Genomic DNA, 25,126 nt, shown 5'->3' with positions numbered 1-25,126 from the left:
CATCCAGAGGAGAGCGCTTGGGCAGACTTTGCAAAGTCATTAATCTTAGCATTCCAGGAGGATGAGAAAATGAAAGAAAACAGAGGAGAGATTCCAGCTGTAGTGTTGGGCACCCCTGGGGAATGTTTCAGCCTTTGGTCTTTGAGGTCTTCAAGGTGTGGGAAGCCTTTCCTTCCTCGTGGGCAGCATGGGCTGTGGATGCCCAGACAATGCCGAGGAATGGGGTAGGAGCCCACCCAATTGCCCACCAAGTCTTTCTTGGCTGGTGGCAGTGCTGAGGCACCAGCACCACAAAAGGCAATCTTCTCAGACTTGCCCCAGTGCTTTTTCTCCTCTTTTTTAAAATGTCAGACGCTGAAAACACTGGTTCAAACCATGCAGGAATTTGCAGTGCCTGGGAAGAATTAATTATGCAGTCATCGTGTTTTCATAAAACCATAGACTGTTTATTTGTTTAAATATTTGTCTTGTTTGTTTCATGTAGATGATCATAACTCTGATTATCTGAACATGCTGTGTAAATTCAACTCGTATCTAGTGGGATGATGTGCCGGTACAGCTGGTTGGAAACCAGGCAGCTTAGAGAAATATTCATAAGGCATCCTGAGCCTAAAAATGGCTCGGTAACCCACAGAAGCTTTTTAGCAGCTTCTGTCGAGTGCACAATTTGTTTGACAAATCCCATTTTCCTTATTGCGTGTGAATTATCCACACACACAAAAAAGTGCTGTTTTTAAGCATCAGTTGGTTTTAAATAATTCCTCAAAGCTGCATAGACTTCCTCATGGGTGTCTCATTACAAGGTATTTCTTTGAGTGCCGAATGGATATGCTGGGCTCCTGGTAAACCCCCGTTCCTCGACTAAGCATAACCCTTGGAAATGAACTTCTGCTGCTCGTATTTGGCTTCAGAAAATCCTTTGCATGAATGTTTTTGGGTTTCTTGGGGAGGTCTGTGGGGGTACCTGGTACCCTGGGCACCCCAGGCAGCCCGTGGCCCTGGCACCATCGCCCTGGCCCGACGGCAAGACTGAGGCCGGGTGGGGAGTTTCTGCACGGAGCCACAAGACCTCACAGGGAGTGAAGGCAGTCGAGGAAAAGTGCAAAACCTGGAAATATTTTTGCTTATATAAGCTCGGCACCAGGTATGAGTAATCATTTTAAAGCAAAATTGATCCTCGTCCTGCTGCGTTAGTGGTTTGTGTTTATTTTTATTTAATTTAATTTTCTTACACTAAAGGCAGCTAAAACACAGAGAAGGCTGGTTCAGGCGAAGTTTGCCGCTTTGTTGTGTCTCCTGCAAGGAGCGGTATTGCTGCACCACTGCAGAGGAAGGAAAGGCAGTAACGAAAGACATCGCCAACAGAAGCCTCCATTCCTTATTACCCCTAATAGCCATTTTGGGCAGCAATAGCAGTAGGTTTTAGGTTATATGTGGCCATCGGTTCTTTCGGTGGACTGGATTTTATCCCTGTGATCGTCTCATACAGCATGCCCTGGTGAATGCTGACTTTAGTCTCCCTCATTATGGGTAGGCAGGAATGTCTTGTGACAAAATACCCGACTGGAAAACCCCTTTGGTACTAAGGCATGGATTCATCCCATGGACACGGCGCTCTTTTCTCCACTCCTCACTTGTGCGGTTCTCCCCCCGGCAGATCTCCCGCTCTCCTTCTCACCTGTCTGTCTCTGACCACTCTCTGCGACTGAGCTATGAAATAAGGGAAGATGTATCTTTCCAAAGAAACCGAGACGAAGGCTTCCCCTCTAGAGCCCAGGGAACAGTTACTTTAATACTTGGCATTTTATACAGATAATCTATTGGCAACAGAAGGGTATTGCTATGGCTGCAGGTGTGTCTTGGGCCGTTTTTCTTAACCCCCTCATTGCAAGGGATCTTTCATGATATAAACGGGAAAACTCCCTTCTCCTGTCGGAAGGTTTCCCAGCTCTCTAATTGACAAAGTTTTTCCCTCATTACCCATCAGGAGCTGTTCATCAGCTCCTGCCTGAACTGCAAAGTGATCTTGAAATGTCTCAGTGCCTCGCAGGCAGCATGCCCTTGTACCAGGGGAAATCACGGAGTATTTACTTGCTCAGATACTTTCCTTCATAATGTAATTGTGGAGCTTTTTCAACGAGGATTTAAAATACTTGTTGTCATGACTGGGAAGGGCTACTCCGCTCCCCATCCTGGTGGTGCTTGGTGTCTTTAGGGACTGCTGCATTCCTCAAGAAGCTGAACTTTCAAGTAGTGTGATTTTTAAAGCTCTTTGCATTAATATTTGTCTTATAACGCTGTGTTAAAAAAGGTAAGGGTGAAACGTCGTGCAGCTGGGAAAGGTTGTACCTGGAAGATTGGCTCTGCTCTGCAGCCAAACTGCCTACTGCTCTTCCTGGTGTAAGGACAGATAACCGAAAATCGAAGCGGCGTATTGCATTAAAATTCCTTGAGATAAAAATCGTACTGTCCTCTTTTTGTAACATCTTTATTTCAGTAGCATTAGAGCACCAAAATATGACCACATGCTGATAAACTGATAGGCAATATCCAACTTGCCTTAAGTGCATAAAAATGTTCCTATTTCCAGCAAACCATGCCAATGATGGAAACACCGATTTGGTTACTTTAACTTGCCTTGCACTTTTTGATTACAGAAAGGTTTTGACAGAAGATCTGCCAAGGACTAATGCAATACCTGCTCACAGTATTTTTAATTAAAAACCGGTGGGATCAAGACGCTGCTTCAGAGCGTGCCGCACCATATAATATCTGTATTATCTTCTCCAATGAAAACATGTGATAAGTATGATCCATATTTCAGACAGCCTCATTCTGGGGAAAAATTTAAAACCTAATTACTGATAGCATTAAAAAAATATTTAACTTTTTCAGCTTGCCCAGTTTAAAAGCACTTTTTTTTTTTTCCTTTAGTTTCTGCTGTTTTGTGTTGTGTTTTGCGCATCGCTGTTGGCCTCAGCTCCACCCGAAGTACGATTGCCCTCTGCAAGAGGCGATTCTCACGGTGTGAGTCCGGGCTCTCCGAGATCTCCATCTCAGCCTCTGGCCCCGGTGTGGGACTCAACAACGTCTGGGTGATCCTGGTCTGCAGTGGGATGAAGTCCTATTCGGTGAGGTGCACTGAGCTCTTCTAGAACTGAAAGGAAGGGATGAGAAGAGAGGGAAAAAGTAGTATTAAAACCTAAAAATGTTAACTTTGTCAGTATAGGAGTTCCTAAAGTCCTGCTTCAGTATGGGGTGGGACAGAAAGAAAATCATGGAATCACAGAATCATTAAGGGATGGTGCACAAACACATTGGGGCAGCTCAGAGCTCCACGTCAGCCCTGGTCGGGGAGAAATGAGCCTGCCCCAGAACCTCAGCACCGTGCCAAGAACCACAGCTACATGTTTTCTGAGAATAAAGGATTGCCTGGAGTACATGGACTGGGGTCAAGATAAAATATGTGTATTTTCTCAGCTTATAGGCCGCAAAATGTGGCTAAAGAGCCGAGGAGATCCCTGTCTGAAATTTGTGTCCCCCGTCACTGCTCTGGAGGGTTTATAATGAAGCATTTGCCCGGTAACAACCAAGCAGCAATGAGACATCCAGCCACTGCGAGAATCCCAGATGGAGAGCGCTGCCCTGTCTGATCACATCTTCCCGCAGTGATGCACAGTGTGAGATGTCAGGCCATATACATTCGCCCTGTGACTGGTAAGAGCTGCGTTTGAAAAAGCGGGGTTAAAACAGGGATTGTGTGAACATTAAGTAAATATTGGAGACGTGGCTGGAGCCATGTCTGAAAATAACTATAGTATATCTTCATGTAGGTAGAGGATAATGCTCAGAAAGAACAGGAATGCATTTGTTTTTTCATTAATTGCTATTCTTCAAGGTATTCCGGAAATCAGAACCAAGCAGCCCAATGTGCAGCATTTAAGGCTTTTTCCCAATTGTGCTCTACAGCAAGGAATGGAGATGAGGTGTTTTCTCTCCAAAGGTAAAATACCTCACTGGGGTAAATGTGCCCTCTGAGCCCGGTGCTGACGTCTGGATCCATGCTGTTATAGTCACAGCACTACCCGCCGCTGGGAGCGGTCATGAGCATCCTGTGTTTGTCAGAAGAAGAGAGAAATTGCACGATTTTTTTCAAATCCTTACAATATGTCTGTGAGCGTGAATGACACTGCCTTTATCTTGCTGGTGTTAAAAGCACTACCTTTTTTGTATCTTTATGTTTTCAGCTGTAGCTCTTCATGTGAGCAGAGAAATATTTGCAATACACAGTTATGCAGAGATAAACCCTCTGTTTCTCAGGTGTGCGTGGGTCTTGGAGGTGCTGGTGTTGCTGGGAGTCTTCCCTTGCAATATGCAATCTCTATTTTTCTCTGAAGGGATGCCTATTTTAAAACTTGAATTAGCACATGCCGTGCAGGCAATGAGAGGAGGAGAGAATAGACTGGAAGCTCCTGCTTGGAGGCAATGCTTCAAGTTTTGGGAAGGAGAAGACATTACACCTGTAGCAGTGGGATCCCCAACTCAGCGTGGCTTGGGGAAGGGGAGAGATGCTGGGGCTGACACGAGTGGGCAGGGGACTGGGCAACCTCCACCGTGGGCAGCTCCAATGCACAGGCTTGCTTATAAGCTGGCCCGGTGCTAACCCCCCGATGACAAAATGGTAGGATTAAAAGAGGGAGCAGACTTAACACCAGATCAAAATATCAGGCAGAAAATTAATCAAGGAAGGAAACTATCTGGATTGATTACACTGAACATAAATTCCACCTGGCTGGCATTACTGAAACCAGATGAGGAGACGGGTATGACTGGAATGTTAAAGTCATTTTTTATGATTTATTTAGCAAGTTCTGAATGGGCGCGACACTGTCAAAGATATCATTGCATGTTGGAGTTAGCGACAGCTTGGAAGCAAGTGACCTTCTGGGATTAGGGGTTAAAATATGAGCAGATAAAGTACAGCATCTGGTACTTGTTATAGCTGCTGCTGGCCTCAGAGCGTACTCTCGGAACAACCATAAGCACTCAGCTTCCCAGCCTCCTGTAGCACAACCTCACCCCATGCTGAGAATCATATACAGAACTGTAAAAATTAGGTGAGAGTCTTCTAGTTCCGTATTGAATCGTAAGCAAATGACATGTTTAGATGTCGTTTTAACAGACCTGGAGCATTTGATCGCCAAACTGAAATGTAGCACTGGCTCCTTTATTGGTTTCATCAAACGTTATCGTGGTTTTGCCATTTCAAAGCTGGGTTTCGTGTATTGCACGAGCACAATACCAGCAGCACACGCACGTGTGCATGTATCTTCAGAGCACACACACCTGCACACATGCAAGCACACACAGACATGCACTGACACACGCATGAAGTCTCACACACGCACACAGAGCGCATTGGCAGAGCCAGAGTCAAGGAGCTGGAAACTACTGAACCAAATCAATAAGAAGGAATTTAAACAGTTCTGATTATCATTCGCTTTCCTCTGATTTCAAATCTATTAGCAGATACCAGGGAAGTAACAATTAGGTGTAAAGAGACTGAAGGCCAGGTTAATTTAAGAAGAAACAGGTTGATTTTCCAGGAAAAGATATCAACAGAATCTCATTTAATTCAATTCAGACATTTCACTTTATTAGAGGTATATTTGCTATGGTACATATCTTCAATTATCCCTATAAAAGCGACATTAGGGGCATTTTGCTGTTAAGTCTGTAAGGGAGGATGAAATTGAAAATTCAACGCAGGAATGCCCTCCTGGCATTTTCTTATAAATCTGAAATGTTAGATTTACAGATTCCAGGAAGATTAGCTATTCATATGTCTGCGAGGGATGCCCACAATTACACCTGATGGAGACAAACACTTGGGAAAGCTTTCAAGCCGGGTGGTTTGGTTTTAAGTTAAATACTGGGAGATCAAGTGGGGAGAATACAGGGCGATACCCGGGGCTGTGTGTCCTCCCGTGAGACACGTAGGTGTCACTATGGCACGCTCAGATACTGTATAGAGAAGAGCGATCTTGGATGTGGCCTGATATAAACGTTTCTCAGTGCCACGGCCAGTGGCAGTGGGTGTGCAAGTGCTGCTGGAAGCAGTAGTGAGGTAGGTGTTGAAGTTGTTTCACAGGAGAGAGGAACACTTAGCAAAGGGTGCAAAATCAGTCTTTCCGTGATGCTGGAGGAGAGCCCCAGCCTCGATGCACGTTGCCCACACCCAGGACAGAGCAAACCCGGCTGCTCCGATATATTGCTGGGTCTCGGGCAGGGTCTGGGCTTTGGGGCTGGTTGCTGGAAGGGGCTGCAGGTCCTGGCAGTACCACCGGGCCGCAGTTTGACTGGAGGCACCGTGCAAAGCAGATGGAAAAGGGAAAGAGGCCGGTTCGTTTGACTGCAGCCGGTGTCAGTTCTGGGTTCTTTCTGCACAGCCAGGACTAGATCTGGAGGGGGAAAGAAGCCACAGGGCAAATGGCAAAGGATGGTGTTGAGCCTTAGAGTTTCCTATAGGTTTTGGGTTTTTTTTTCTTCTCAATTAAAATATTTTCATCTCCTGTGGCCGTCACCGCTCGGGCAGCGTTACCTTCGCGTTGCTGTTTTGGCCTGAACGGGTTTGTGTCGATTCTGCCTGCCTGGCCTGACGGCTGAATTGAATTTCTTACGTCTGTATCCACTGCCAATACGCGGATGAAGATCACTTATTCCTCAAAGTGGGATGTTGTGAGGGAAAACTAAGCGCAGCAGCCACAGCCTGCGGAAAGTGCTATGGGAAGGGAGAAGGAGGAAGAGGCTGAAGATGAGGAGGGTTGAGATTCTTCTGGTAAAGCGTTCCTGCTAATATCAGTTCGCTGGCAATGAGTCTGTAAAAGCGGTGTGGCCGGAGCCGGTGAGGAGCGAGGTTCCCAGCTGCTCTGGCCCTTCGCCTGGGCTGGGTAAAACTTGGTTTCTCAGCATCTTTTCTGACTCTGGCAGCTCTTGTGTCCAAGAAAAGTGTTCTAAGAGCTCTCCTTCCCTCCCATCGCTGTCGCTGGAGTCCTCTTTACTAGAGACTTCCAGCAGACAGACCCCTCTGCATCTCTCTGCAGGGAAGGAGCCTCTGGGGTGAGCAGGAGGTGCAGGATCAGACCTTGCCCAAATCAGTCAGTGCAAGGGCTTGACGCTGGCTCTTCCCCTTCCAGAAGAAAGGCTGACAGTATCAGTTATTTCAAGGGTAGTTTCATCCAGGAAAAAGTTAGTGAGTTGTCAAATCGGAATGGAACCGAAGTTGGTGAGTTCATAATTTGTTGCAATACATATATATATATATAAAGTTATATAGATAAACTTAATATATAAAAAGTATATCTAGATGTCTATATAAAATATATGTAAATACACATACAAATACATATATGTATATAATTATGTTTATATATGTGTGTGTATGTATATATGTTTATATATTTTTAATCTATATCTATTTTTTATATATATATATTTTATATATATTAAAAAGGTTTGGTGGTGGTGTGGTTTTCTGGCCAGTGCCACTCCCCCAGCTCCCAGCAGTCCCCAGGCAAGCAGGGGGGTCACCGCAGTCCTCGCGGTCAGCTCAGCCCTTCTTGCCGCTCGCAGCCCTCCCAGGGCTCAGCAACGGGGAATGTTCTCGTTCACTAAAAATTGCATTATCAAGTGACATTTATTTCAGTTGTTTGTTCTTGTTGTCCTTATTTTCATTAATGAGAATACGCATACGGGCCCGTGCACAATTACTTAGCGTGCTGAATCAAATGTGAAACGGTAACTTGGAAAGATAAAAAGCTTTATCAATTTCTTGAGCTAGCTATTCCTGTTTCTATCTTAAGCTTTACATATTTGGATTAAGATCCCGACTGCAAGTAACCGGTCTCAGAATAGCATATGAAACAGGAATTTTAAATGGAAACGTGGAATGGAAAATGTGGCATTCTGGAGCCGGGCTTATCAGAGTGTGCAGCAAAAATGCGGCAGCCTGCTAAAGCAGCTCCTACTGCTCAAAAGGACATTCAGCAGGGCAAACCGAGCACTTTTTTTTTCCTGTCTTGAAAATGCAGGCTGCCTTCCTGACATCTTTCTTTCATAATGCATTTTAATCAAGTCACAGGATGGAGAATTTGCAGTCAATCCAAGCCGGGAATCTATAATCTCATCCAGAATTACTTTATAAATAGAAACAATTTAATACTTTTGTATAAATTTCTGTCCACTGTGCGGTTTGGATTTAACATGAAATGTGTTTTCCATGTACCTGGATGGAAAGTGTGTAAATGGAAGCTGTGGGAGTGATTCAATTTGTGTTTTCCTGGTCGTGTGGGGTGTGTTAGTCCCGTCGATTGCTGTTCGCAGCCAAGCCACTTAATGAAGCGCTTTTTCTCACATTCTCCATAGCAAATCACGTCAGTTAAAACAGCTCGCACACAAGTGGTGTAGTATCATAAATAATGAGGAAATAATTAAAGAACCAGCCATTCTGATTGAAATACGTCGCTGTGAAAGAGGAGGCAAAGCTGTCGCGGTCTCTGCCCTTCGTTTCCATCGCTGGGTGCGTTCAGGAAGGGGCGAGCACTGGCATTTCTGGGTGCCAAGCAGGTCCCCAAACCCGGGTACATTGGGGCTAACGGTGTGTCACCTCATAACCATGAAGTACTGACGGCATCACGGAGCACAGGCAAGATGGGAACTGACACTCTGTGTGTTCGATAAACTCATGAAAATAGCAACGTCAAGATGTGGGTTGACTTGCAGCGAACGTGGCGTTGCCAGATGTGCCCGGTTGCCCAGCAGCCCCTTACACCCACCGAGAGAGGATGCCCTGGGGGACAAGGACTGGACCAAGCTGCTGAGCTCCCTGGCTTGTGTTTGCCATCGTAAAGACTTTAATTTTGCCAGTGTGATGTGCATGTTTATGAGACAAGCTGTGAAGTTTTGTGCGTGTCCGTATTTCCAGTCCCTCCTGTGTGCCTTGGGGGTATTTTTCTGCAGCCCTGCCAGGGATGATCGGTTGCTCCTGTGTATCAGCGCTTCTGATGGCTGCAGACATGCGAAAACCAGACCTGTTATAAAGCACCTCTGCCCAGGAGCTGGGGGGTGAGAGGAGTGGTACCTGCTGTCCCACAGCATCTTCCACTGCTGCACCTCGGAGTAAAAGAAATTTATGGTGGCTGCGGAAAGTGTAACACATAACTGAAGAGTTAAAGGTCAAAATTAGAGCTGGGGATAAAGGACAGAAAAATCATGGTAAATAAAAAGACTGCTGACAAGCAATGGGCAATGAATAATTTCATACAGCAGCTATTGCTTAAAGCTCTGCAAAGGACTCGAGGAATTACTCACTTCATGCTAATTCAAAGTTACCGTCCCAGGCCCTGGCAACTGCTGATAAGAGTAAGATCAACACAACTCACTTCTACATGAATGCGTTCAAAAGAGGCACAGAATAGCAGAGAGACGTAGGGCGCTGGCTGGGGCGACCGCTGTCCTCCGCGCCGACGGCGGCACGGGGATGAGGGTCGGCGGTTTGGTTTTACGGCGCGATCCAGGCTGAGGGGAGACGGGGCGCGGGGGAACGCACAGCCTTCGCTGGCAGCCGGCGGGGAGTTTTGCTAAGGAAATTTTCAGAAAAACCAATTTATGGACAATAGTGACAAAACAGCCTTTTTTATTTCCACCCACTAAGTGTTTTCCTTCTTTAAAGGAGCTGCTAATTGCTGCTGTGATTAGTTCATGCTCTATGCTTTTGAAAGCACACAGTAAATCTGAGGGAATGAGGGGTGACTTTGTTTTGGCAGATATTTACAATCATGCATTTCTGTGAAATGCCAGCGAAACAAATTTACTCATAATGCATTTTCTGCAGGTCCCTTGGTTAGTGCTTCAGTGCATTAAGTCGCCGGGCTGGGAACTTTTGTGCTGGTTTTGGTAGCGCAGTTCTCCGGAGGAAACCACCAGTGTGTCATTAGAAACGGCTCCGTGGTATCACGGGAGGTAATATCTCGAGGTTTAATTTAACTGCTTTGCTTATTACATTTTGGAAAGTCTTCCACTAAAGGGTTCATAGTTGGGATACACTATTCTTTATGGATAGATGGGTAAACTTGTTATATGTACGTAGGCATATATGTGGTGTGCGCACACACTTACACACACACATATGGGAGTTGTACTGAAGGTAGTACAAAATGCGTATGTTTTTCTAGTATGCATTTTTTTAACAACACAGCTCAGATTAGTGCTTGCATTAAGGGGCTTCATCCTACACTCTGGTTCACACTATGAATTACTACATATTTTAGTCAATTGGGTTTGTGCTTGCAAAGACTGAGGCTACCAGAACATTTTCAAGTTAAACATCCAGGAAGCCCGGTATAAAAAGGCAGGGCTGTGTGCAGAGCTGCTCCTTCCCTTTCTTTTTGTGCATACATACAGATTTATATAATACAGTTAAAGAATGAAAAATACCGTAGTATGTAGGCAAAGATGTATTTTTTCTTTGAAGCAAATACAGTAAGAAAAAGAGCTGTATTCAGATGAAAAGGAAAGGGAGAAGGGACACTGCTTTTCATCGGAAATACTATAGAAGTCTGAGGAAATTTTTCTGAGGTTATGTCACCCTCTCCACATTTAATCAAGGATTTATGAAACGGAGCAGGATTGGGGGCAGAGCTTTTGTTGCATGTCGTCTTCTTGGCTCTCTTCATCCTTGTTCATGCTTCAGCAACCTATTTTTTGTTTAGTATTCCCAGAGCAATCAAAGACAGAACACAGATTAGAGCCCTGAGAGCGACTTTAAATGCAGCTGAAACCTGCACTGGGGTACCTGCACTGAGAGTAAAAGTATCCTAATTGAGGAGATTACCTGAAGTTTAACTAGACACCTGTGAAAAATATACCTCTAGAGGTGATAAATCAATATTATTACCGCTGGTTATTTTTAATTTAGGTTGTTGACCTTTGAAGAGGACTTTGCTACCTGAAGTTGGAAGTTAGAAGGTTGTGCTAAACTGAGGTGGTGTGATTTTTTGAATGGTGTTTTATCACATGTGAGTTGTTATACGGGAAATTTTCAAAAACGTATATGAGGTACACTGATTTTTCTTCTTCTAACCAAAAATCTATATGCTTGGCTAGACCCTTTCATTACTAGACTGATCTACATTTCCCTCCACTTGCTGTGACCTTGTTAAGGGTTTTGCAATGATAACAAAATTGTAGATACTTTCAGAGATAGCATTAATTCCCTGCTCAGTTAAAAAACAGAAAGGCAAATAAAGCAGAGGCGCAGCTCTCCGTAGCGTGGTGCAGTCCTGGCTGGGGGCTTTGGTTTTTACTGCGGAGACACTGCGTGGCCTCTCCAGACCCTGCCCAAATTGCATGTGCCCGGGGCCGATACTGAGCTTTCTTGTTTAGAAAATCAGTATTGCAAGTTCATAACCTTTGTTTATTTAAGTCATTTCCGTGTATTGAGTACGGAGCCATCAGACCAACCACATTTGCATTTTGACCTAGGAATAAAAACTCTACAGTTATTTTCATTCAGAGGGTTATATTGTTCTTGTCTGAAACCATGTGGCAAAGCATCGCAGTTACTCCAAGCAATCATTGCGAGTGTAGCCAATAATTAGTGACTGATTTGGGGGATAAAAAAAATCCCACTTGGGAAGCATGATAATTACCCACATATTTCTTTGGGTCAGGCAGCCATGTTACATCAAACGCTAGATTTATTATTCCATTTAAATAATTTTTGAAATAATTAAGAATTGTGTTGTGCGTCTGACTGAGCAGATCCAAAGTACCAAATCATACATCTAAATTATGAACTGAATGGAGCGTCGCCAGCAAATACGAGAAGCGAAATACTTTTCTCACTTCTGAGGCAAAATGGAGGGAATATGTATTTTCTACATCGCCGTATTTCAAAAGAATTACCATTTTGTTTCCATTTGCTTTCCTGTGTTTGAAGATGTGCTAAAAGTAATAAAAAAATTGCTAAAATACAGGTCCAAAATATATTGGGAAAATTTCAGCGTCTCTGCAGTGTTGGCTAGCTGCACCTACGCGCAGAGGTAATAACCGTGCCGTATCGGCCTCGACTGACTGCAGCACTGCATGAGGTTTTCTTTATTAATATCAATATATATTACTTGGTATTAATATCAAAGCAAGGCTGGGTAACTATTGAGAGCTACGGAATTTGTTCAGTCTCATACAGGTATCACGTTGTACCAGAGAGCATCCAGCCCCTCCTGTGTCACCTCCACGAGCACTAATTCTTAGGAATAACATGCTATGTGATCTTATTTCTGTATTTCCAAGGGAAGAGCAAAAGATGCCGGGGTAAAACTCAACAGAAAAAAAACCATTTTGGCTCACTTCACCATTTGGCTCACTGCTTTAATTTCACATCAGTATAATCACAATAATTTGGAATCTGTCCCATATTTTCTTCTGTACTTTTCCCTTCCTCCTCAATATACAGTGAATCATCAGATGTTTCTATAAAATACGTGTATTTTTTTCTGGGTTAAGTCCAATGAGCTGGAAGCAGTGATTTTTATTCCTGCATTAGCTTCAGTGGAATTGGTATCAGTAAGGTTTGCAGCAGGGAGAATGTATAGGGCTTAGGATGTTTTATTATTTAATTGCTGTTTAATGATGGTTAAAATAATTGCAGTCGAAGAATTAGGGATTTGCAAGTAAAAATATTACTTCTGGAATAAAAGAAATGTTGAGAGGAATGTGGTTACTTAAAAACTGGTAGTTTTGCAGGGAATTTGGTAATTTCTTTAAGTTTTTTTCCTTTAAATGAAAACCTTAATGATTTCATAAGATGCCTTGATAACGATAGGAGTCTCAAAAGGTGGTTTAGGAACTGGAGTGCTTTACAAAGGAGGACGCTGAGACCCAAGCTGGGAGGAACGGGGATGGCAGTGTGATTTATTGTTATTTATTGTCATGGAGGCGGTACCCTTTCCCTTGGGCCAGGCACGGTGCCACCCCCAGGGGGCTGATCCCTGCTCCAAGCACCTTGCAGAACAGCTCTGGCTGACTGCTAACAGCCCGAAGTGCTGATTTCCCAGCTGTGTGCTGGAGGCACCCTTAGCTTCGTGCTCATTCACCGATCTGAAGGCCAAATTTCTTCCCGCTTCTGTTGCTGGCTGTAACGGGGCTTCCACCGTAGCATCAAATACTGAAATCCCACATGGGGAATTTTTTGCAGCCTCTTCTTGCAAAGTCTGGGGACTCGTGCTGCGAGGACTACATGAAAAAGGAGTATAATGTTCCCTATTCCAACAAGGTCAGCGGTGCTGCGCAGAGTATATAGCCTTTTAAAGGGTATTGCATTTAGCAGCAACATTAAACGTCCCTATTTGGTAGGCTTGGAGTAAACAGTGCGCTTCAGAAAAACAAGAAGTAAATCTTTTTCTTGGTGAAGTTCAACTGTATTAGGATGGCCAACTTCCATTTATTTTTCGCACTGCTTGCCCTTATCAGATGCTCATAAAAGGATTCATGTACTGCTGGGATATGACATGATGTGGGCGCAAAGAGCAGCATCTCCTGGATAAATGCACAAACCTCTGCCCCGGGATCCCCGCTCCCCCAGGCAGAGAATGTTTATTCCCCAAATAACAGAAACGTTTAATGGTCGAGTCAATGGAGCAAAGTGCCGAGACAGGGCTGCTTTCCCCGGTGTTGCAAATGAGCGCTGGCTCTGCTGGAGTCATCGTGTGAAGGGCTGTCAGGAATCAGGAACAAAGCGTTCTAGGATGGAGCTGTAATGTGGCATGCATGATGGCTTTTGAAACCACTTTTATCCAGCTGCAGGCTTCAGGGGCTCGTTTCTAACGGCAAACAGACGTTTTTGACGGACAGCCTGCCCCCAAACATCGTGCAAGGAGTTTCCATTTCTGAAAGGTTCAGTAACCGCCATAATCCCCATCGAGTGCCAAGGTCAAATATCAATATCAGAGCAGAAATGAAAGGGAGGGTTTGTTCCAAGTGGTTTGGGCAGCGGCGGATGCCCCCGTCGCTCTGTCGCCCTGAAACGTCACGCGGCGCGTTGGACTCGAGGAGCTGCCGGCCCTGACGGGGCGAGCGGCTTGTGAGCGTGCCCGGCAGCCTCTCCTGGCGGTGTGCGATGCCATCATAAATCCTCCCCAGTAAGGGATTCGGGAAGGAATATACCCATAAAATGAATCAAGCTGCATGTGTCAAAGAGTGGTGCTGCTGTTTGCCAGGCCAGGTAGCGGGGTAAGCCTCTGCAGGGGGTAAATCCGCTGGGTCAGGCTGTGCTAATGCTACCTGCAATGATATAGAACAGGAGAGAAAAATGTGCTTGCTTTATGTTAGGCTAAAAAGCACATCCCTGTCTGATCTGTCTGTGTTCTTGGTCCAGGCTTTCCCAGAGACCTGTTGGCATCCAGTCCCGTGTTCTCCAGAAACACCTGGGGTGAGAATGCCTCCAGCCCTGTGAAGTCTTCAACGTGAAAGCTTGTAACGCTCAGAAGGACAGAACTTCTTCTGACGACAGTTCTTTGCTCGAGTTTTGATTTCTGAAAAACCCAAGGGGCATGACGTGCTTAGTCACACTGGAAACCGACCAGATGCAATGATTTTTTTTTTTTTTTAAAAGTTTGCATAATGTGTATCTAGTCATAGGTTTTAAAACATGGTGATTTTTTTTTGTTTGCTTGTGGCCCTGGCAGAAGGACAATGTCTCCCTTGGGAAGATGCAGAGTGACTGGAGCAGCAGCCGGGAGGTCTCCAGGGATAACAAGTACCAAGGACATGTGGGACTGAGCTGAGCAGCCCCAGCAGCCCCCACCTGGGGAGCCTCTGCAGGACTTTGCTTTGTGATATCTAAGCTCTCTATTTCTGCTTTCCCAGCCTGCGTGGCAGAGGCACCTCTTTTCTGCAGGGCATCAGGTCTGTTTGTATGCAAAACGCTGGGGGGGACTTGCTCTGTAACAGACAAACCTTCCTGCTGTTTTATTACAGATTTTCCTTTTGTTCTTGAGCGGACTGCATTAACTGCTTGCAGAGAAGACACTGGTTCAAGTCACAAAACCTCAGCATCTAGGGAAATGCATAATATTTGCGGAGGAGGCGATGGGAGGGGGCTGTGTCGGCCAAAGCCATCGGAGCAGCGGGCCGCTTGCAGCTGTTGTACCCACCCTGCCTTCGGTGGCACCAAAATCAAACCTGCTTTCAGAATACAAGCAAGAATATGGGCAGAGGGGAGGCGCGATGAGATGCAAAAGCCAACACAACATCCCACGAGCCAGCTAGCGCGTGTCCCCCCAGCAATGACTCCCTGCGCTCCCCGGGTCTACCCAGGGAAAGCCACAGCAGCATCATCCTGCTTCAAGTTTCAGTATTCTGAATATTTTTTCCCCAATTTCTATCAATTCCACTTTTCTGCCACCCTGCCTCTCCAGAGTTTTTGCTGACAGGACAGAGCTGCCGGTAGCAAACACATTAGTCATTGTGATTGAGTACCTAGTAATTACTTTATATATTTTTTCAATTCTCAAATTAAAACCATTTACTAGTAGGAACAGATGTTAAATTCAGGACTCTTGTTGATTGTTAGTGTGACACACACATGAAATGTTTTAAACAAGAAGGCTGATTGAATTTTAAATATGCTGATCACACTGGTGGAATTGAAAATAATTGAAACTGGGAATAACTATAATGTTTCCAAGAAGAGAAGACAGAGGTGGGGTTTGTTTTCAAACTCCCGATTGCATTAATCATGTTAAATTCTGCCAACTAAATAGAATAACTTACTGTATGTTAGAGTAACAAACGTGAGACTTGCATGGCTGTTGCTTCAAAATGGCAGGAGAAAAGAATTTTTAAAATCAGGCAAAATCTGTTTTCAAATTAATACTTCAGATATTATCCACCTGCTTGTAGGAGCTTGATTTTTTTTTCTTTGCTTATTCAGTAAAATTACATTTTCCAGGAAATATGACATAATGGTGTACCAAGGGATAAATGCCCTTCGCAAAGGGTGAGCAGATCTCTTGCAGTCCCTTTGCCTGTAGACAGCCCCAGCTCACTTTCCCAAACTGGAGAAGGCGATGGTTTCACGCTGCAAAGGCTGTTAGTGAAAAGAAGTGAGCAAAGTATTCCAAAGCACCCACCAGAGGATGCAAATCTCTAGGCTGGAGGTTCAGCCCATACGGGCAACTTACCACTGTTAAAATAAGAAATTTTTTTCACTTCTGTGGACAATATGAGCCAGCAGTGCCCAGGTGGCCAAGGAGGCCACCAGCCCCCGGGCTTGTGTCAGCCCTGGTGTGGCCAGCAGGAGCCGGGCAGGGATGGGGCCCCTGTGCTCGGCCCTGGGGAGGCCCCACCTCGAATGCTGGGCTCAGGTTTGGGCCCCTCGGGACAAGAAGGGCCTGGAGGGGCTGGAGCGTGTCCAGAGAAGGGCAGCGGGGCTGGGGCAGGGTCTGGAGCACAAGTGTGCTGGGGGGCGGCTGAGGGGGCTGGGGGGGTTTAGCCTGGAGAAGAGGGGGCTGAGGGGAGCCCTTCTCGCTCTCTGCAGCTGCCTGAGAGGGGCTGGAGTGAGGGGGGGTCGGTCTCTGCTCCCAAGTCACCAGTGACAGGACGAGAGGGAACGGCCTCAAGCTGTGTCAGGGGAGGTTTAGGTTGGGTGTGAGGGAAACGTCTTCCCTGCCAGAGCGGTCAGGCCCTGGCACAGGCTGCCCAGAGAGGTGGGGGAGTCACCGTCCCTGGGGGGGGTTCAACCACCGTGTAGACGTGGCCCTTGGGGCCATGGTTTAGGAGGCCTGGGGGTGTTGGGTTGGGGGTTGGACTTGATGATCCCAGAGGTCTTTTCCAACCTTAATGATTCTGTGATTCTATGACAAATTTGTCTGTGCAGCCATTTTGCAGAAGAAAATAAAACCCCTGTCAACATATTTATGAGAAAAATATCTATTTTAATCACAAAGGAAGATTTTGCAGCGTTACATTTTCTAGTGACCCTATTGCTTTGAAGCCCCTCTGCTGGACAGGTGGCATCTCTGGGACGCTCTCAGGAGCGAGATGTGTGTTCTGCTCCTGCATTTGCCCTGACGCCACCAGGGTCTGGCATGAAGTCTGCAGTGTCAGTGCCACCAACCTATGAAGTGGGTTATTTTCCAGCTGTGCAAAGGTATTGAAAGGCTTAATTACTGTCTGCAGAACACTTTCCTATATTTGAATTAGAGATGATGCACGTCTTATATGTAGAACTTTTTTTTTTTCCCCTGTAACTTGCCTTTGCAGTATTTATTGCATACAAGGAATGAAAATTTGAGTTTGGAAAGTAATACAGTACCAATTGCAATTAACCTCCACACCCCCCACGTAACCCCTGGGTGTCGGGTTTAAATCACATTGCTTTTAATTAAGTTTAGTGGCTGAGTACTGCTTGTCCTAAAACATTTTACTGGCCCTTTTCTTCTGCAACAAAATGCTTTGAAGCCTGAGGCTGTGCCAGCTTGACCCCGTGTGAACCGATGCCAAAAAAGTAACCATGTAAGGAGAGGTAATACGGTCTGAAAAAGCAGTTTCTGAGCAGGTACAACTCTTATTTGTTACAAAACACTTTGGTATATATCTATTTTCCTCTTATGTCTGATATAATTTGCAGACTTATAACACTTGCTGAACTTCTCAAGATGAGAACGCTCCCACTGAGACAGTAAATTGTTGTTGCATTGAATGATCCTTGACGATCTATTGTCACAATACGTGCCGCATTAAAGCAGCCTGGCACTGATACTGGAGCAAGTCTTCTGACACGCGGCGTCTTCTGGGGCTGTCATGCTTTATTATGCTCATGATCCATGGAGGAAAGGTTGCTAATAGCAGACATTGACTCACTGGTGGTAATTGCTGTGAAAACATTATTCAAGCTTATTATGTTAATGACAGAAGGATGAGGCGCTTCCTAAAAAGTTAGTACGACATCACCAGAGATGCTTTATTTATTTAACTGATTGATCATTTAAAGGTTTATAAAATGCCTTCTCTGTATAATAACACTGCATAATCATGTACATACAAATTAAACAATCCACAAAGCTAAAGGCAGAATTTTCATGTAAAAACTCAAGACTTTTATGGGCTTATTTACATAACAAGTCATGGTCTAGTCTCCTTTACCATCATCAGCCCGCCACGGAGTCGGCTTCAGCTGTAAATTTTTACGGTTTGGACCTAGTGGAATATGAGAGAATGGTTCGCATATTTTAGTGATTTGAAATACTTTTTTTATTGAAGAAAACAGTGTAATTTTCTTCCAGCAGAATGATCTCTTCCCTAAACATGTGATGTTTGCATTCTTTCCCAGGGCAAACTTATGACTTTTCTCTTTCCAGTTAATGCCTGCAGACTGCCTCCTCCGTATGTACTCTCCTCCCTACCAGAAACAAATCTAGTGCAAGCTCTGGGTCTGAGCATCCCTGATCCCCTGGAGCTGGGGGGAAGTACAGCTCACACTGCTTTCTGACTGGTTGAACCAGAGTAGATAAAAGGTTCTTTACATAGACAAGACATAGGATATGTGTGTCCTCCAGCTGGAAAAGTGCGGCAGAAATAGGCAAAGTATTTCTCAGTATAAATGGGCTGGCCAAGAGATCTTGAGGATCGCTACCAAAATTGATGACACTGGTTTCTAACGCAGACATTTCTGAGCCAGGGAGGAAATTGCTGAGTGAAAGCTATGAGCAAAGCCAGGAGACTGATGCAGTTGTGTCGGCAGAGCAGGAGAGGTGACTCAGAGCAAAACCATGGCCAAGGCTACTCTGCTTCTGGATTAGCTCTCCATATTTCCTCTAGGCTCAGCCTTCAGGCTCTCAGCGCTCCTCGTTTCACAATGGCTGGACTTGCAATCAAAGGACAGTTATAGCAATCTCACTTGCATCATCTTAACCTCATTCAACTATGACCAGGGAGCTCTAGAAATGGATTAATAGATTTTTCATGTTCAGAAGAGGACATTCCCCATTTAACCTACCTGTTGCTACCAAATTTCACATTTTTTGAACCCATTAATGTGTTTGATGTGACAAATGTGACAAAATGGCTAAAGCCAACCAGACCTGAACCATTTCTCTTTCCTACCCTCCTGCCCCATCTAGTGCAGAAGCACGCCACCTCCTTTTGCTTTGCAATTTAAGGCAGTTTTTGCATTTGTAATCTATAGCGAGCTGCACCATTTGACAAGTTTTTGAATAGGGTGGCCAAAACTTACATTTATGTCAGCCTGATTTAAATCAGTCCTGCACCTTTTGTAACAGTTATGACTGAACTACATGGAACAGAAACACTGACCCTTTAAAGATAAAGCACATAAATAAACCTCTGCTTAAACAGCCTTTAGAAAAATCAGTGCTTTATTGCAAAAGTCCCTAGTCACAATCTTCTCTCCTATATTAGAAAAGAGACAAAACCAGATGTTTGCTGTATATTCAGTGGCTGGAAGAGAAAGGAGGTTTACTATGTTACTTTCCATCTTATTTTTTACTGGGTAATTCAAATCAGAATGAAAAAACAAACCAGAAGTTAATGTTTTGACATACCTCAGTTCTCGCCACCTTTACAGCATCTGTGTTACTTAATAAAAAAGCAGTCAGGTGGCTGGATGAGTTTTCATGGCTCTTTTTGTTCTACAGACCACAGGGGGCAACATCTGCTTCTCCTCAGCCTTTTCCCCCCTTGAACAGGAAATTAAATACAAATTACTAAATTAGAGTAACATAAGGAATTAACATAATTAAAAATAAGAAAGTTTAGGTTTGAGCCTCTTTGCTTCTGTCCTTTCGAAGGTTATGCCGCTGGAGCTGAGCCGGCAGGAGCGCGGTCGGTCCCCTTTGCGACCGTGCTGGGATCCCCCACGCTGACTGGGCGTGTGGTTGGGTGCGCGGCTGCAGCTCCAAAGCCATTCCAGCGCTGCCGGCTGCTATTGATTAAAGTGTATTTGATATTGCTATTGGTGGCTGATCGGTGCCAATCAACTTCCTTCCCAGCTTTGAAAAGTCAGCGGCGTGGTTGCAGCTTCCCCGACCGGTCCATTGCATGAATACTGATAAAGTACCCTCAGCTTAGGCAAGAGTCATTAAAAGACATGCTGAAATGTTGGTAATTCAAGTATTCCTGGGGAGAGTTCACTGTCCTGGACATCCCTGTGTGAACATCAGATTCTGATATTCTGAGCACAGAAATAATCTTTCCAGATAGAAATTCAATAGCTCTCCCCAGAACTACCTGTTAAAACTCAGTAGATTAAATATTTACTTGTTCCTTCTCAGGTACCTCTGGTTTGCCAGGAGAATTTAAAGTGGTACTAAGCACTGAAGAGCAGCTGGGCTGCAGCAGGAGAGCGCCCGCGGCCGGGGCGATGGGCACAGCCGGGGTGATGGTCCTCAGCTGAGCCCCGTGGGATCCAGGCACCCAAGCCCAGGAAGCCGCCGGGGCATCGCCTCGTGCGCTCTTTGCACTTAGAAATTGTAGCTATTCCATAAACCCTTTCCTGGGGTTTGACGCTACAGACTGTGCAAGTCTGGAAGATCTGCTAAGAGCTGATTCAGCAAAGTGATGAAGCCTGTGCCTAAGTTCCCCTCAAATCACTGCAACGTGAACAAGTGCTTCGTGTTTAGGAGCTTATGTGGTTTGGGGCATGTGTGAGTTTAGGTTTGAGCCTGGAGTTATACCTTGGGCTGAAGTGCTTTGAATCAGAGCCTATCTAAGGTCTCCTACAGTTTAATTTTGTAGACATGAGATATGAGCAGCGTGCTGACAACTGAACTAGTAATTTTGCTATTTAAAAATCACGTGAACTAGGATTCCAGTCCTTCATGCTCCCCCCCCCCCATTCTGAAGTAATATCTGGGCAACCATTGAATATATTTTTCTATTTCATTATAAACTGATGTTTCTGTTTTTACTCTTAGTGCCCAGCTAATGTTTCCTTTTAGTTCATTATTCATCTCAGTCACTTGGCCTGAAATTGATGCTTGATTATCATGTAAACTACTTCTCAAATGCACTTCTGAACTGCAAAAATATAGTAGCGGTCGGTAGAATATATTCCAGTAACGTTAGCCCAACTGACAAGATACAGTGGATATTAATAAGGTCACATTTGCAATGGTAACGCACCCGAGTGATGCTTCTTTGTGTGAGTTGTAAAGGTGGATTATAAACACATCCAGCAAGAGTTAAAAAAGGAATTTAGACACAATGATCTTATTTCACTCAACCATATGGACTTTATATCTCTCACATCTTTATTCCATGTACAGATTTTTCCTCTCTAGAATAGCTGCTTGCTCTAACAGCTGTGCAGTGTACAGAAATGCCTGAAATCTGAGCTAGACAGCTCACTGATCTTGTATTTGCAAATAGATATGAATTTATTGCAGGAGCTGGGCAGAACTGTTGCGAGTTTTGCAGGCTTCTCTCTGCTTTGGAAATGACTGGCAGAAGGTCAGTGAATATGTGGAGAGGAAATACAAGTATTTTGGCAGAGTTGCTTTGCAACTCATACTTTTTATGTATTCTATTTCATAAAAGACAGAAAAAGCAACTGCAGTGCAATTTACTTTGGAAGTTAATTGGAGCAGACATTCAAGTCTTAAGTAAATCAGCTCTATATCATTTGACACACAACATTACTTCAATTAGTATGACTTTCACCATTATCGAGACAGAGGAAAAGATGTACCATGCTAATCAGAATATTAAAGCGACACTAGCATTTATATATTATGAATATTTACTTAACAAATGAATGCATGATAAATGAGATTGTTCTAGAAATCTTTCTCAGTAGAGAAAATGTGGATTCCTACACACACACGCCCCCCCGCCCCGTTTCCTCAAGAAAGGAAATTCTTTCTTGTGCCTAATCCAGGTATCAAATTTTCAGTGTATCTTAAGCTGATACCGCCTCCTCCCCTCAGAGCAGCTCGTGGCACAGCTCGTACCAGGTTTTCTGCACACCAAGGAATCGTAGGGAGTGTGCCATTTTCTGCATGGCCCACAAGGCTGAAAGCTATTTTGAGGCAGCTCTTATACACGTGTTTCCATGCCAGTTGACCCAACCACAGATAATGGGTCAAAATCTGGAGCGTGAAGCCCCATATTCATCCCAATTTTCACAGTCAGTAGACTGTGATCAAAGGGTCCTTAGGTTAATGTGTGGACTACCTAAAGCTGAACGAGCTCCGGGTCCAATGCCAGGAGAGATGTGCCTGTGCTTAGGGCTGTGGACATAGATCTCTAACATTCTCCCAGTAAAAGTCATGTATCTTTCTGCCTGGTTATTTCTGCATCATGCAGGCAAAGCACAGCTTGACATCCATACGTAAGCCTCAGTACTCAGCAACAGAGGTATCCGCCACCCTCCGGAGTGTGTGCAGTGGTAGGCTTGTCTGTGAATTTTGTTTGCTTGAGTTTTTTTTGGGAAGAGGCAAATTTTCAGGACCAGAAGAACAATGAGATCAAAAATAGCCTGTTTCCTATATAAAGCACGTTGAGAAACGCTGACCTCGCGCTCCATGTTGAGACGAGCATTGAACCCACTGAAATCCATGGTCGGAGTCAAAATGAAGTTTGCCCATTTCCTCCATCTGCTTCCATGGGTAACTGCCTGAAGAAGGACACAGGACACACAGGCTCTTCCCATGCACTGGGCAAAGGGGAGGGAATATGCAAGGATTGGCTCCTCAGTGCTGAAACCTCTAGGAATTTTTAATAACTTCTAGTCTAGGATGGGATAATCTTCAGGAGGTAAAAGAAGCGTCTTTTTAGCAGCTCGTTGCTGAGTATAGCAAAGTATAAGCAGGGGCTCCTGTCCATAACGGTACATCAGGGCTACAACTTCCAAGCTTTCGGCTCTTTGTTTCCTGCGCTCTTGGACATTGCAGGGCCTTGTGCTCCATGTTAGCTCCAACGGCGGTGTACAGCAATTCATGCAGTAACCTCGTACTAGCGTTGTCATGACCATTTCTTGGCCATCCATCATGCCGGTAGCTCTACGGCCTTACGTAGAGCAAGTGACACCTTCCAGCAGCAAAGGAACTTTGACTGCATCTTATCCAGTCCTCAGCACGACGGGCGGCTCTCCAATAGCTCTGGCTGGAAGGGTGAATCAGCTGTCTTTGCTGGATTTTTCCACCACATACAAAATCTTGGGAGGGGATTTTGTTGCATAGGTGCCTGTGATGTGGCTCCTGTGTTGATTTATTTTGTTTTATTTCATGCTGTTCAAGTTCAGTCTCCCCAAAGCCGTTAATCTTCCCGGAAGGAAGATATTGACACAGAGTTGAAAGTGTTGACACAAACCATCCATACACCCTCACCAGGACGTGCTCCAGACTCTACAAAGAAGAAGAGAGGGATTATAAGAGCCCATGATTGTTAGTGAAAGCACAGATACAACAGTCTCTCTCCCCAGCTAACCTGCCATGGCTCTCCCAGCAGCTTCACCCACAGCAAGCTCATGGGCGACGCGGCGCCACGCTTGTGCCGGGGGCTGGCTCTCCTTCCTACCAAGACAGATAAACTGTGCTTATCCTTAGACTCCTGCCCACTAATACCACCTTGTTGACTTCGCCTTAAACAGAGGAAGTCAGCAGCTGCAAGGCTCGTTTTCGTGGAGCGTGTGGTGACCACTGACAGGGTTTGTATGTGTGACTGACACGGTAGAGTAATTTACAGTCAAAATGCAACGTTCACATAAATGACATCAGAAGATGTCTTTAGTGCTAGGCTCAGCTGCCTGAAGGGACGCTGTGGTTTTCTATTTCTGCTAAGATGCACAATAGCATTGCTCGGCTGATTTGGTTTTATTTTTATAGTGTGCTGCCAGTTCAATTACAAATATAGACACACTGCACCAATGGCAATAAAGCATCCACCCTCTGAAAAACAGGATCCTCTACCATTCAAACAGCGAGGGCACCAAAGAAATCACTGGTCACTTTTGAAAATGCAGTATCATTGTAACTTTGAAAAAGGTCGGTGTTTAGATTGACATGGTCTCTTATATACATTGTTTTGCCTAAGCGAAAATGTATTTGTTGCTCTTTTATAGCACCCTTCAGGTCTGGAATAGGCGTGTCGTGTCCATCGCAAGAGTAAATATCCCTTTCTGTCATTGTGTTTGCCTAATTTGTTGATTTAAAAAACCTTTGGGAAAAAAATGCATTTTGCACGTGCTCAGCTAAGATATTTAAGAATTTTTTGGAAGTAATTTAATCCAGGGTTTTGCCCACACTGGGCGGGCTGTGGCCTGGGACACGCCCTGCAACTGCACCTCTGACAGCCATGTCCATGCAAGGAAGGCTGTGTGATGAAGATGCTTGATTTTACTTTTTTTTTAGGGCTTGATATTTTGACCTTAACGATGCCCTTTTAGCACAGCTTCTGCCATGCCTTTGGCAGGGTGGGGGGCACAGAAAATTGTATTTCCTTTGCCATGCCTAGAAATGCCCTAACTCCTACTCTCTATCTTACCCTTTTTATTAACGTTATCTTGCGTGGGACAGGGAGGGAATGCAAGAAGAGTTGAGCGCGAGTTGATTCTCCTGCTATCTTATTGTCTGCAGTACATAAATCTTGAAAAGTGTGCTTTGAATGGGAAAGGATACCAACTTAATGATACATTTACTCTAACTATGGCCGGGTGTGCACGGAATCCTAATGTGTGCTGCAGACTCTTGGCTGTAACAGATGTTGCTCTCTGCTTATAAAGTAAGTTTATTGCATTAGCTGCCTGTAAGCAGTTTACTCTCTAGAAGATTCATAAAGTAAATTTAAATTATCTAATTATTTGTTATCTAATTTAATAGAGAGATGATCTTGATCTTCAGATATTACACATATATTATTATATTACGAGCCAATATGGCAGAGGTCCCTGTCTGAGCTCTGAACAGCTACTGAACGTGAAGAGAAACCTCTACTTATACAGACACGTCTAGAGACAGGCTGCAACAGCCTTACCAGGGAGAACTCGCTGGACTATAACTTTTATTTATAGATATTTTTCTGTGGATGCCCGTCCCTCTGCCTGCCCACC

The 25,126-nt window shown here is 44.7% G+C and overlaps 1 long non-coding RNA gene across 1 annotated transcript; it reads left to right on the top strand.

The window, feature by feature from the left end:
* The first annotated feature begins 1,252 nt into the window (after positions 1-1,252).
* On the top strand, positions 1,253-16,478 carry LOC142061616 (uncharacterized). Its single transcript, XR_012662163.1, has 3 exons — positions 1,253-3,131; positions 3,481-3,717; positions 14,435-16,478. It is a non-coding gene; the product is annotated as an uncharacterized LOC142061616 (long non-coding RNA).
* The last annotated feature ends 8,648 nt before the right edge of the window (positions 16,479-25,126 follow it).

This window comes from Phalacrocorax aristotelis, chromosome 8, assembly GCF_949628215.1.
Source record: "Phalacrocorax aristotelis chromosome 8, bGulAri2.1, whole genome shotgun sequence".
In the NCBI taxonomy this organism is placed as follows: Eukaryota; Metazoa; Chordata; class Aves; order Suliformes; family Phalacrocoracidae; genus Phalacrocorax; species Phalacrocorax aristotelis.
Note: the sequence above shows the minus strand (reverse complement) of the source record. Positions and strands in the feature narration are given on the sequence as shown.